This window comes from Dermacentor variabilis, chromosome 4, assembly GCF_050947875.1.
Source record: "Dermacentor variabilis isolate Ectoservices chromosome 4, ASM5094787v1, whole genome shotgun sequence".
Taxonomy (NCBI): domain Eukaryota; kingdom Metazoa; phylum Arthropoda; class Arachnida; order Ixodida; family Ixodidae; genus Dermacentor; species Dermacentor variabilis.
Genome location: NC_134571.1, coordinates 232,723,315 through 232,736,085, shown reverse-complemented (window position 1 = coordinate 232,736,085; position 12,771 = coordinate 232,723,315). Strand labels below are relative to the sequence as shown.

At 49.5% G+C, this 12,771-nt stretch overlaps 1 long non-coding RNA gene across 1 annotated transcript; it reads right to left on the bottom strand.

Annotated features, from left to right (window-relative positions):
• Positions 1-3,160: 3,160 nt before the first annotated feature.
• Positions 3,161-8,700, bottom strand: LOC142580191 (uncharacterized). Its single transcript, XR_012827625.1, has 2 exons — positions 8,352-8,700; positions 3,161-8,096 (listed from the first exon to the last, which is right to left on the bottom strand). It is a non-coding gene; the product is annotated as an uncharacterized LOC142580191 (long non-coding RNA).
• Positions 8,701-12,771: the final 4,071 nt, after the last annotated feature.

Sequence of the window (12,771 nt, the reverse complement as noted above, 5' to 3'; positions counted from 1 at the left end):
ACATTGCCTTTTAAGGCATGTTTTAAGTGTTTTTTTTTTATGGAGAGGGCATGTTAACATCTTTTACACCATGTCAATTATGTGGTGCCATAGTGCATTCTTGGATGGAGTCTTGCCCTTTCATTCAGTAAAATATAATGTTTTTTGTGTCATAGGCTGTTTTACATTTGAGTGTGAGTGTAGCATTTCGCTAAGTTTTGCCTCTGTCACCCAAGCTTGCTACCCACTGTTGTTGACATGTGACTTTTGTTCAATAAAAGGAAGTCTGTCACTTATCCTGTCCACTGGTTGTCTTTTTGAATTACGATTTGTTGCCTATATTAGTTCTTTTGTTGTATCTCAGATTAGGAATGGCTATCAAAGTTGACATCATTTAATCATATTGCACACAATGTGGATGATATGTACTTGCAATATATGGCCACCATAAATAGAAGTTAATTCAAGAATAGTGCCTTTGCATGGTGGGGCAGCCATGAATTGTAGCTATAAGTTACCAGCACTGCAAGTAGCACTGTTTGTGCAGAATATAGTTCAACTCTACTACTTTCAAACATCATTGTTTTTATCTGCATTTGTGTAGCTCCAGTTCCTGTGAACAACACGCATCTGGCAGAAGAGTGGCTTGCACCTGCAGTGGGGCCCAATGAATAGCCAAATTTCTGCCTGTTTTCATGTTCTTAGCATATTAGTTGAGGCAGTCGTTCTTATAGTAAACTGTTTGCGCAGTGTAGAAGCCACTGCGGGTGTCAGGATCTTGTACACATCTTCAGCTTTGCAGGGGACACAGCATCTGGCACATAGTTTGTCACAGGCCATGTTTTTGGGGCAAGTTGGGTTTACTCACTTGCAAAGAGAGAACCAAGCTTGTTGGATATGAATTAAACCGCCTGTACACTTGGTGGTCTTCTTCATTTTGTGTGACATATATGGTTATAGCTACCCTTGCTTTATGCACTTCTTGTCCGGCAGCAGTTTTGCTTTTGAAACACTCAGGATAGCTTTCAGCAAGCTGGACAGGAATAGCACTGAAAAACCAGCAGATGTTAATTGTTGCACTTGTCATGCGAAGCTTCCTACAGTATGATGAGGACGGAAATTAATGAAGGTGTTCCTCAAGGCCTTCTAGCTTGTCATGAGTTTGGAGCAACGTGATGTATAGCACTTTTCTGATTGCATACTATAGGTTCAGCAGGTGTGGCCATGGTTGAAGTGCAGTGCAAGGTCAAGAAAACAGATATCTATGAGCAGCACACTGGTAAAGGAGACGCTGGGAAAACTAGTGGGAAGCCTGTTGAAAATCTAATTGACCAAGTTGCTGGCTTCATCAGGCAAACTGTGATAAAGAGAAGGAAGTCAACACATCAGAAGGTTTTTGCGTATAGACACTGCTAAGGTTCTCAGGCACGTCTCTTGTAACACGCCAACAAATCTTAGTGCGCAGGCTATGCATGACCAACTACATATGCCTTCTGTTTGGACAAAGAACTGCTCATTGTAACTGATGAAGATGGGGTGGACAAAAAAATACGGCAGCTCCACTAATCTGGTTTCACTGGTATTAGCAGTGCTTTGTAAGTATGCATCGCCATACTCCCCACTGCCTTCTTGGTTGACATCAGCAAGGACCGGCTTGAGGCAAGGGGTAATAGACATCTTTACAAGCTAAAAATGCATGCATGCATGGAGAGCACGTTGTGTCCAAAAAGTAGGCACTTCACAGGGGCATTGGAGAAAAAACAGATTATTGACAGTGGCCAAAGGCAAGCTTATCTGCTACTAAACACCCAACACTGTTGCCATGTGACACCTCTGAAACAATCTTTCTGAAAGAAGAAATCATCCTTGTGCATCCATAAAGAGGGCGGATAGGCAAAGCCCCTTCAGCAATGCAGCCAGCTTCAAAAGGCCCACTTGGCACATCCTGAATGCTTCCTTCTTAGACTTTGCTGGGTGCAAGCATTCTACTGTCCAAAAGTTGTCATTGAGAGCACTGTTGGTTTGGTGGCAATACAGTTCAGAAGCGATTGCAAGAAACCTTTCTTCCGAGTTGGTCTGGAGGCTCATGGTGCTCACAAAGCGACACCATGAGACAAGCAAGGTGACCGGATGCCTCCAAGCCCTTGTTCGTGTATCACACTGTTCTGTTAGTAACAACCATCAGATCTGAAACCAACAAGCTCAAGTTCAGCACTCGTGTGGTTACTGTGGAGGATCCATAATAGAAAGCACAAAACAGAAAACTGAAGGGAAAGGATAAGGCACCACTTAACACCTAGTATTGCTGCAGCCCACCCCCTTTTATTTTGTCTGGTCATGCTACATTTTTTTCTATATATAGGCATGAACTTATCCTGTGCACAGCTTATTGCAGAGAGCATAGGTAATGTTCCCAATCGGTGTCCGATTTTTATGTACACTATATGCTGGCTCAAAGAGGCTCGAAACACTGCAATGGAAGCTTCTAATAGAAAAGGTGCCTGGAAGAAAAAAAAGCTGTGCTGCAACCATCTTGGCAACATCTTGTCCCCTTAATAAAAATTGTGCTTCCGTATAAACTTCAGCCCTCCAGTTTAGAGTAAAGTACCAGTGCACTTATGCAAAACGAATCAATTCTCAAAGAGCATGTGCAGTCCAGCCAGAAGCATAGGTATGAATCCGCATTGTGCTCCTGCATTGAAGGTGAATAGTGCGTTACAAAATGACGAATGTGCCTTAGATAAGCTTCCCTGCAATATGAATTTGTAATGTACAAAGAATTGTCAATTAAGCTTACCAAGAGCACAGATGCACTTGCAAATTATATCACAATTGAAAATAATGAGCAAACCTATGTGCCCTTTCCACTATTAGTATGCTTTACTGCACAATGCTTATTTCCACCTCTGTATTGCGGTGTAGCAAGCTACGAAAGAAACGTTGCATAATTGAGCTTTTTAAGATTAACTTTTTTGCAATACACCTATGTTCTGCGGTGAAGCCTAAGCAATGTACTGCGTTGAAGCATACTAAAAGTGGAAAGGGGCCACTGTCACTGGACATAAAAAGAGTTCTTTAATTATTGTTGTGTCGGCAGCGGCAGGCAAGCGGGGGGCCCCGACCGGGCGAACGCGCGGCAAGCGCCGGCGCAGGAAGGAGACACGGAGCAAACTGCTCCCGATGAAAACTGGACGAAGACTCGGCCGACCCACGGCCGTTTATTACTTATAAAGGCTGCACACGCTAGATGACACCTCCAGATTGGCCCAAGCTCGTCACATGACAGAAGGGGGGTGCGCCATCTAGCTAAACAACTACAAAACACACATGTACGATGACACAGAGATCTGACAGGGGGCGACACTATACTACATCATCCCCCCCTGGAAACAAAGTAAGCATACAGTGAAACGCGCACACAACACGCGCACTTAAGTCCAAAGGCAATTTCAGTTCGTTCCCCCCCACGTTCACACCTGCGCACCAGTCGCACACAAGGCACGTACTTAAGTCCACAACAAATTCAATCCATCCCCGCCCAAGTTCACATACACGCGCACCAGTCTTGGGCACCAAAACATGGGCAGTCACTCAAACAAAGTCCAACAAGGAACACGGCACAAACTCGCTGCACCGCAACAAGGAACACATTTTACCTGTGTGAACGAAAAAACGAACTGCCTCCAAATGTCACAGCGAGGCCCCTAGCCGTGGCATTTCGAAGACGACAAAACGCTCTACATTCAAGAAACATAATCATCAAGCCACGGAGGCCGTTTTTTGACACGATGAGGACGCGTGCGTACCTCAGAAGAACTTTGGGGGTTGCGACGCGTTTCGGTCGACTTTAAAGACCCAGTCGTCCCACTACTATTTCCCTCCCCCTGGTTGGAAAAGTGAATGTGGTTGTCGCTTAAAGCTGGAGAGGGTTGCCCAGGAAGCTCCTCTCGACGTCCCAACAAGTCCTGGGATGCTACCGATTCCCCTACGGAATCAGAAACGATTGCTGACTGTGTAGACTCTGAAGCGATACAGTCAGATGGGCTACTTAAGTTATGCCTATGAAAGGACGAAGTCATGCCAGACGAGTCATCGGAATGACTATCCAGGTTTGAATAAGAGTACAAAAAATCTTTATCAGTTTTGGACAATGTACTATGTTTTGAATTATCTACCACTGTGGTTAACTTAGACGCATTCCACGTCTTCCCGTCACTGAGTACAAAAGAGGATGGCCCTACCTGGGCCTTAACTGTACGAGGCATACTGTACTTAAAAGATCCTTTCTTGGCAAGTTTTACTTTGACGGTGTCTCCCACCTTGATACGGGTTGCCTGACCACCTCTACGTTTGTCTACATACTGTTTAGTTTGCCGCTGTTTCTGAGAGACTCTCTCGCGAACTTGTGGAAGAAAACTGTCCTGAACCGTTATGTGCTTATGCAACCTGAAGTTGCTAATATCTATCTTTGAACGAGGTTGACGACCATGAAGTAGGAAAGCTGGGGAGAGACCCGTTGTAGCATGTGGTGTAATCCTATAAGAACCCAAGAATTCTGAAATGCTTTTTGAAGCATCTCGACCTTCAAGCCTGGCTACCTGCAGGTGTTCCTTCATGACTCTGTTGAACCTTTCTATTTGACCATTTCCCTGAGGATAATAGTTGGAGGAGAAAAAATGAGAGATTCCTTTTTCCTTTAGGTAATCTTGGAATTGTTTTGAGACAAACTGCGGACCATTGTCTGTAACTATAGAGTCTGGCAACCCTTCACGGCTGAAAGCCCAGTCAAGAAGCTTAATGACATCATCTGTGGAGATGGAATTAGTACCAAGTACTTCTGGCCACTTTGAGTAGTAATCAACAAGGGTGACTAGATACCTAGGGTAGGACGTGTTTAATGGGCCAATGATGTCCATTCCCAATTTCTGCCAAGGCCCGTTCGGCCATTCGACTGGTTGCAATGGAGCTACATGAGGCTTTGCAGACTTGTCTGCCAGCTTACATACATGACAATGCTTTACATACTGTTCAACAGTGCTATCCATCTGGGGCCACCAATAGCGTTCACGAAGAAGCTGCTTAGTACGTACTATGCCCTGATGATTTTCATGTGCCAGCTGTAGAAATGTAGGTATTAGGACACTGGGTATTACCACACGATCACCACGCATGAGTAATCCGTCTACAAGGGACAATTCTTCATTTACATGAAAGTAAGCTATTAAAGCATTGTCTATGTTTTTCTTAGAAGGCCAACCTTCCGCTAGGCATTTACTGACCTTCTGAAGCGTCTCATCTGTACTCGTTGCAAGTTGCACTGTTTCCTTGTCAACGACCGATGTGACTAAGGATACTATTTCTTCCTCCTGAACTACATTCTGTGAATCCTTTACTGGAAGTCTAGACAAGGCATCAGCGACTAGGTTTTCTGATCCTTTGCAATATTCAATTTGAAAGTTGTAATACAGGAGCCTGGCTGACCATCTCGAAATGCGAAGAGGTCGACGACCTGAGTCACCAGCGGACAGTAATGCAACTACTGCTTGATGGTCAGTTCGAAGAGTGAACCGTCTACCCCAGAGGTAAACATGCCATTTTTCACATGCGAACAGACATGCTAGCGCTTCACGCTCTCCTACAGAATACTTTCGTTCAGCTACAGACAAAGTTCTAGATGCAAAAGCTACAGTTTCTAGCTTAGAACCATACGGTTGCTGTAACACAGCACCAACACCAACATCAGATGCATCAGTCGTGACTACCACAGGCAATTCAGGGTTGAAAATCTTAATGACAGGGGAACATGTAAGACGAGCTTTCAACTGATTGAAGCTACGTTGTGCATCATCAGACCAAGCAAAATTTTGCCCTTGCCTGAGCATGAGGCGAAGCGGTTCTACAAGTTCTGCATAATGATCAATGAACTTGGCATAGTAACCAGCTAATCCTAAGAAGGATTGCAATGACTTAACATCTGTAGGAGCAGGCGCATTCAGGATTGCTTTTACCTTGCTCTCTGTAGGCGAAATGCCTTCAGCTGAAATTTTATGGCCCAGAAAAGTCAATTCTCTCACAGAGAAGACACATTTTTCATTCAGTTTCATACCACTGTTTGAAATGCAAAGCAAGACTTCTCTTAAGTTAGCATCATGCTCAGGTTTTGTCCGACCCCAGACCAAAATGTCATCAAGGTAACAGACAACATTCTTACAACTCTGCAAGATTTGCGACATCATTTTCTGAAACACTGCTGGCGCGGATGCCAAGCCAAAACAGACACGCTTGAACCTGAATAAGCCTTCATGAGTTATGAATGTAGTGAGATCTCTACTACCTTCCTCCAGTAACAGCTGGTGGTAAGCAGATGCTAGATCCAGCTTAGAAAAATATGTGGCACCATGAAACATTTGCAATAACTCTTCTACGTGCGGCAAAGGATACCCATCAATGACAATCGCCTTATTCGGTTCCCGTAGGTCAACACAGAGCCGGATGGCTCCATCCTTTTTGCGCACCACGACGAGTGGAGACACCCATTCAGAAGCCTCGACGCGCTCGATGACGTCGCAGTCCTCGAGACGTCGCAGTTCATTTGTCACCTGGTCGCGGAGAGCCAGGGGTAGTCTGCGCAACTTTGAAGATACTGGTTTCATACCTTGCCGCCGATGTATTCGGTGCACGAAGTTTTTGACGAGTCCCAACTCGCCACTGAAGAGGTGATCAAACCCTGGAGGCACACCTGTGGGGCTCTGTACTGGAGGAAGCGTAGCCAGGCAGCATGTCAGCGACGTACCGTCGATTTGTATCCCCAAGCGCTGGATGGCGTCAAGACCCAGCAGTGACGTACCTGTAGACGTTACATGGAACGTGACTAAGCACGACCTTTGAAGGAACTGGACAGTGGCTTGAAAAAGGCCTTGAATGTCGATGCGTTGCTTGGAGAAATTCCTCAAGTCCACTGCTGTCTTTGACAGTCTGTGCTGTCGACCAAAGTGCTTTCCAAAATCCTCGGCCGTCATCAATGAGACAGACGCTCCTGTGTCCACGAGCAGCCGCATGGCGACGTCGTTAACCACGACCGGGACTTGTAAATCCCTTTTAGCTTCCAAAGTGCTCACCGTCAAGACAGACGCGGACGGCTGTCCTGCGGAAGTTGAAGACAGCGTCTCTGCGGAAGAGACGTGCTGAACAGTACGGGTTTTTCGGCATACAGATGCAAAATGGCCCAACGTGTGGCAGGCGTTGCACCGCCGGTTCCTTGCGGGGCAATTCCTGTACGTTGCAATATGCTTCGTGCTGCCACACCGGTCGCATGAACTACGGTCGAAATTAGGGTCCTTCGCATCCTGTGCTTCATTGCGGGTCCCGGAGGAGCCTCGCGGAAAATGTCGGTCATCTGGGCGGCCTCTTGGAAGCCGTCGGCCATCTTGGCGGCTCCCCGAAAAAAGTCGGCCATCTTCATGGCCTCCCGGACTACGTCGGCCATCTTGGCGGCTCCCCGGAAGAAGTCGGCCATCTTGGCTCGTCGACGGAGCGCCAAGTTGAGGTGCCTCGATTCTCTGTATTTTCTCAGAGTCGAACGCGCGGTTCGCTCGATGCAGGGCTTCTAACGAGCGTCCAATTTCTTCTGCCTTGTCCAGGGACAGGGTTTCGCCATGAGCCAGCAACTTCTCGCGAACGCTGACGTTCGCTACCCCATGTATGATTTGGTCTCGGACGCGCTCGTCATAGCTTGTGCCGAAGTTGCACTGTACCGCCTTCTCCTTTAATGCGGTCACGAATTCCAGGAATGCTTCTCCCTCGAACTGCTTTCGGCTGGTGAATTCGTGCCGTTCCGCCAGGACATTTGTTGACGCGGCGAACAGCCGGTCAAGCCGCTGCAAGAGTCTCGGAAACTCTGACGCTGGCGGGACCGCATCACTTGTCGTTGACGCTGCGCCGGTCGACTACCTTGCTGCTTCGCTTGAAGCTGACGCTGCGCTGGTTAACTGCCTTGCTGCTTCCTGCTCCTCGTCTGCAAAGTGCTTCCGTTGTCCCTCACGCCCGAGAGCGCTGACGAGCGCGGACGCTCGTCGCGCGTCCGTCCAGTCGCCACCGCCGGCCGCTTCGAGGTGGGCCTGAAAAATTTTTTTCCAGCGATACCATGGAATTAACGGTGGACCGGGCACTTCAAGAAAAACAGGAAGGTTCGCCGTAAAAGCCATGCCAGGTAGCGTGCAGGAGACCGTGCAGGAGGCAAGCCGGAGCTCGCCGCAGGAATGGGCAAGGAAGAACAAAGGGGGCGAGAAGGCCTAGGCTCGGAAGCCTCGCCGACGCCAAGTGCGTCGGCGGCGTTTGCAAGCCGTGCCGACACGTAAAGACGCTTCACTTACGAAGCTCGTTGGTTTCCCGGGGCTTCGGCCGGAACCGCTGCGGGAATCCCATCCTCGTCGCCAAAAGATGTGTCGGCAGCGGCAGGCAAGCGGGGGGCCCCGACCGGGCGAACGCGCGGCAAGCGCCGGCGCAGGAAGGAGACACGGAGCAAACTGCTCCCGATGAAAACTGGACGAAGACTCGGCCGACCCACGGCCGTTTATTACTTATAAAGGCTGCACACGCTAGATGACACCTCCAGATTGGCCCAAGCTCGTCACATGACAGAAGGGGGGTGCGCCATCTAGCTAAACAACTACAAAACACACATGTACGATGACACAGAGATCTGACAGGGGGCGACACTATACTACAATTATACCCTATGATTATACACTCGCGCAACCGCCGCCTCTCGGGTCGCCTGAGTGTACATACTATGCTGGGTGATAGCGGCCCCCTCCCACTTTTAGTATCCTTTACCGCGTAACTAAAATGCACTGCGGCGAATAAGCAGTACATTTGTATTGAGTGAATAAACAAATGCTTTTTACAACAGTACAGAAATAAACGCGCACCATGCATCAGTCTACCACATGGAAGAGCGTCGCAACAAAAGGTAGCTGATTCACACAGGCTGTGTAGCCCACTTATGTCGTAAAGGCTATTCTGGGTAATTCATAATTTCACACACACAGAAATATGTTTATATGTTTACGTTCGTACTCCTTGGGTAATAAGACTTCCAGAACTTCCACAACAGGTAGTAATTTACAACACACAAACGAAAACAACAGATACATATGCCTTGTTTTCAACTCGGTCGTCATGCAAATGACATATAGCACGGAAAAACGTGAACATGCTGTGTGTTAGCATCGTAAACTTCATACTAGGCAAGGAGCACACCACAATCCCGCGACAGCCGCTAATGAGACCAAAACGGGAGCACATATCTGTGAACGTGCAAATGGAGACCCTAAGCCACTCTGCTCCTCCACCACCCCCCGCTGCACGGCTGAACCACTCGTTTCAAGCACAGCACATCTAACACACATTCAGCACTGAACAGTGGGCGGTCGACGCAGTCGCATTTACATGACTTGTAGCGAGCAGCACATCCCTCGATGTCCGTTAAGCAAAGTCGGACACGGCGACGCCACATCGCGGTTCGCAGAACTTCGCTGCCGATGCGCTAGGCCACTTCGACATTTCAATTGTCAAGCAAGCACGGGTCACACAACGCAGATTCTCTACTGCCAGAGCTCACCGAGGCGAAAGCCGCACTGCCGCACCACCACTACTCGCGGCTTTCCGCCAAGTAACGCAGAACCTACAACCAACACACAAGCAACGCACGTACAATGACATGAGCAATGTTGAACAACGCGGGGTCCAGAGAACGATCACGCCGAGGACGAACACGCCACGGCGTCGCTCGGCGCCAGCATCGCGCCTTCTCAAAAATCCCTAAACGATGCAGTCCCTAGGCACCTAGGATCAGGTCACGTGAGGGATTTTTGTACGACAAATAGACGCACGCCTAGGTCGGCGGTATGGAGGGGCTTCAGCCTGGTCGAACCAGCTTGAGCACTGGCTATGGCGAAGCACGTTGCCAGGCCGAGTTTTGCGTCGATTTGCACTTTTTTCTGCCCTGTTGCGAGTGCGAAAAGGCTCGTCACTTCTCACAGACCACGCTGCGAGCTCGTCGCAGCCTATAGTTTAACGAAAAATTGGAGGACGCTTAAGCTTCGCCTTCAAGAGTGGAACGCGACAGCGTTCCCATCGACCCGCCAAGGGGTGTAAGACAAAGCGCTACGGCGCAGGGATCACTTACGAGGCGCCCCGCATCGGACTTTGCGCCCACCTATCACACGGAGAGCGTCGAGCAACGCAGCGTTCTGCGCGGCAACGAAACGTGCGCCTGAGCAAACGGAACGAACCAAAGAACTCGGTGTCTCGGAGGGGCAAACGATCTACGCCAGCCAAACGTCGTGATCGGCACGGGCAGAGAGATAGACAGATAGTAATCTAAAGAAAGGAACGGCGCTCGATTCTGCGACCCGCGTGGGAGCACGGCGAAGCGTCGCCAGGGGAGTGGGAGTCGGGGCCGCAACGCGCCTGGCACCGGTCCGCGCACAGCACAGCCCCAATGCGCGCATGACGCGCCACCTATCGGGGCAGCGCCGTACATTTAGAGGAGGGGTCTTCTGTGTTTGCCGCAAGATGGCTCTGCATGTGCGGTAAGCGCAGAAGAAATGTAGCGGAAACGTACTTCGCTATTCGTGTAAATGCGACTTCTGTAAGTTACGTGCTCATAAGTACCGATATACACCGCAGTATAACATTCTACGGCACGTTTTTAAGGCAACACCGCGTTCACTAAAAGCGCGTTTGTACCGATTTCAAGCATCGAACTCGTGGCTGAGTGGTAGCGTCTCCGTCTCACACTCCGGAGACCCTGGTTCGATTCCCACCCAGCCCATCTTGGAAGTTGCTTTTTATTTATGAAGTGCCTGCCATGATTTATCGCTCACGGCCAACGCCGCGGATGCCGACACCCGACACCGGCTTTTCTGCGACACGAGCTCCTTAAAACGCTATCGCGTTAAAACGGACTCTCCGTGAGACGTAATGCTGGAAGCAGAAGGAATCGGCGACGCCGATCTGGAGAGACCTAGCTCAGCCTCGAAAAAACGTCACCGTCGTTACTTCTGCGTCGTCGGCTGCCATGAACAAGAAGGCCTGAATCTCAACATCAGATTCTACCGTTTTCTTTCAACGCCTAAGGAAGCGGAGCGTCGGGCGCGCTGGTCAGCTGCAGTTCGTCGCGCTGGGTAAACGAAACTTCGCGCCATGCTGACTAATTCGCCTGTCTTGAAACTTGTTTATCTGCGTTCAAAAATTCGGTCTTTTGCACCTACAGTCCCGACGGCAGACCGACATAGCAGCAGGCATGGATGGTGATTCACGATTCCAGACCCGGCCACAGCGACAATTAACAATTCGACCCGTGCGAAGTGGTGCGTGCAAATGATCACAAATGGTCGGGCTGATCCGGTGACAATTCACTACCCCACTACGAGCAGCACAGGTTAGAGAGTTAAATGTGCTTATCCTTGACCTCAAGCCAGCACGTTGAGGCAGCGCAGCAAGGAAGTATTGATTGCAGCACATCGAATATCGAGCGCTGTCAAGCTACATCAAGCGATCAGCGCACGAGCTCGCGCGATTCGCACGTACGTTACTGCGAGCTCATAGCATTGCATCCGTTATTTATCAATTGCTAATGGGACAGATGGCCGCTACTACAGTGCAGCAGGCATAACTACTTGTCTAGCGGCATGCAGTCAACAAAGAGTGCAGGAGGCCCGCCGTTTCGCGGCATGTCGAAAGACCGCTGCCGTCGCCGCGCGTACCGTCGTGCGCTCGAGCAGTTCCGCACACATGATGCCGGCTTATCGCTGCTGTGAATTCATTTATAGCAAGCATTTCCTCGCGTTTGTGCGCCTGAATCTAGCAGCGTGCAAACCTTACCTGAAGTTCAACTTCGTGCGCGAATCGCTTCACTTACGATTGACACCGCGCTAAAACTTCGCCGCTTATTTCTTGAACGGCGTACACGTATTCGGCGTTGCATAAGTTATTGTCTTTACGCAGCGTGCCACCCCTGAAAAAAATCTTCGGCGCCCGATATTCGCTGCAAGCCGCGGTACAACAAAACCGAAAGTGGCGGGTCCATATTGGGTCTGTTCGATTCGCCTGCACCACTGTGAACCAGTTCCCCGCGGTTCACGAGAAGTCCAGAAACTGTGCAGTTTGATTCCGGAGGTGCAGGCCCAGCGAAACGCTCGAAACGAATGCAAAGGTGCAGACGCGGTGCAGGCGTTATGCTATGTCAGGCTATGTATGCTATGTGCATACATAGCGTTATGCTATGTATGTAATGTGCGCGGAGTGCTTAAGTTTGAGAGGTCCTGAACTGCATGTATGATCGCTTTCTGGGACGTAAATACCACACCAGTTGCGTAGACACATCAGACGTGCGTAAGCGGGGTTTTAACGGCGCTCGCGCCCATGTGCTGCGTCGTCTGCTGCGCCGCTGCTTCGCACCTGTATGCCTGCACCAAGTCGGCACCGACAGTGGAGCGGGTGCAGCAAAATCATGAACCAGCCCTGCACCTTTCCTCCACCTTTTGAAACGAGCGTCGTGGTTCTGCGGGCGCCATTGCTGCACCGCTGAAACGAATGGCAGGGTGCAGCACCTCGCGAACTGGTTCAAATGGTGCAGGCGAATCCAACGTACTCATTGTAAACGTGCTTTCCGGAGTAGACGACCGAGCTTTGGTACTACTACAGTGTACTAGAACTGTGGGTACTACCCAGTTGAGGACAGCGGGCGCTTTTTAGCACCATTTTCGCCTACACTCTTAGGCAAAG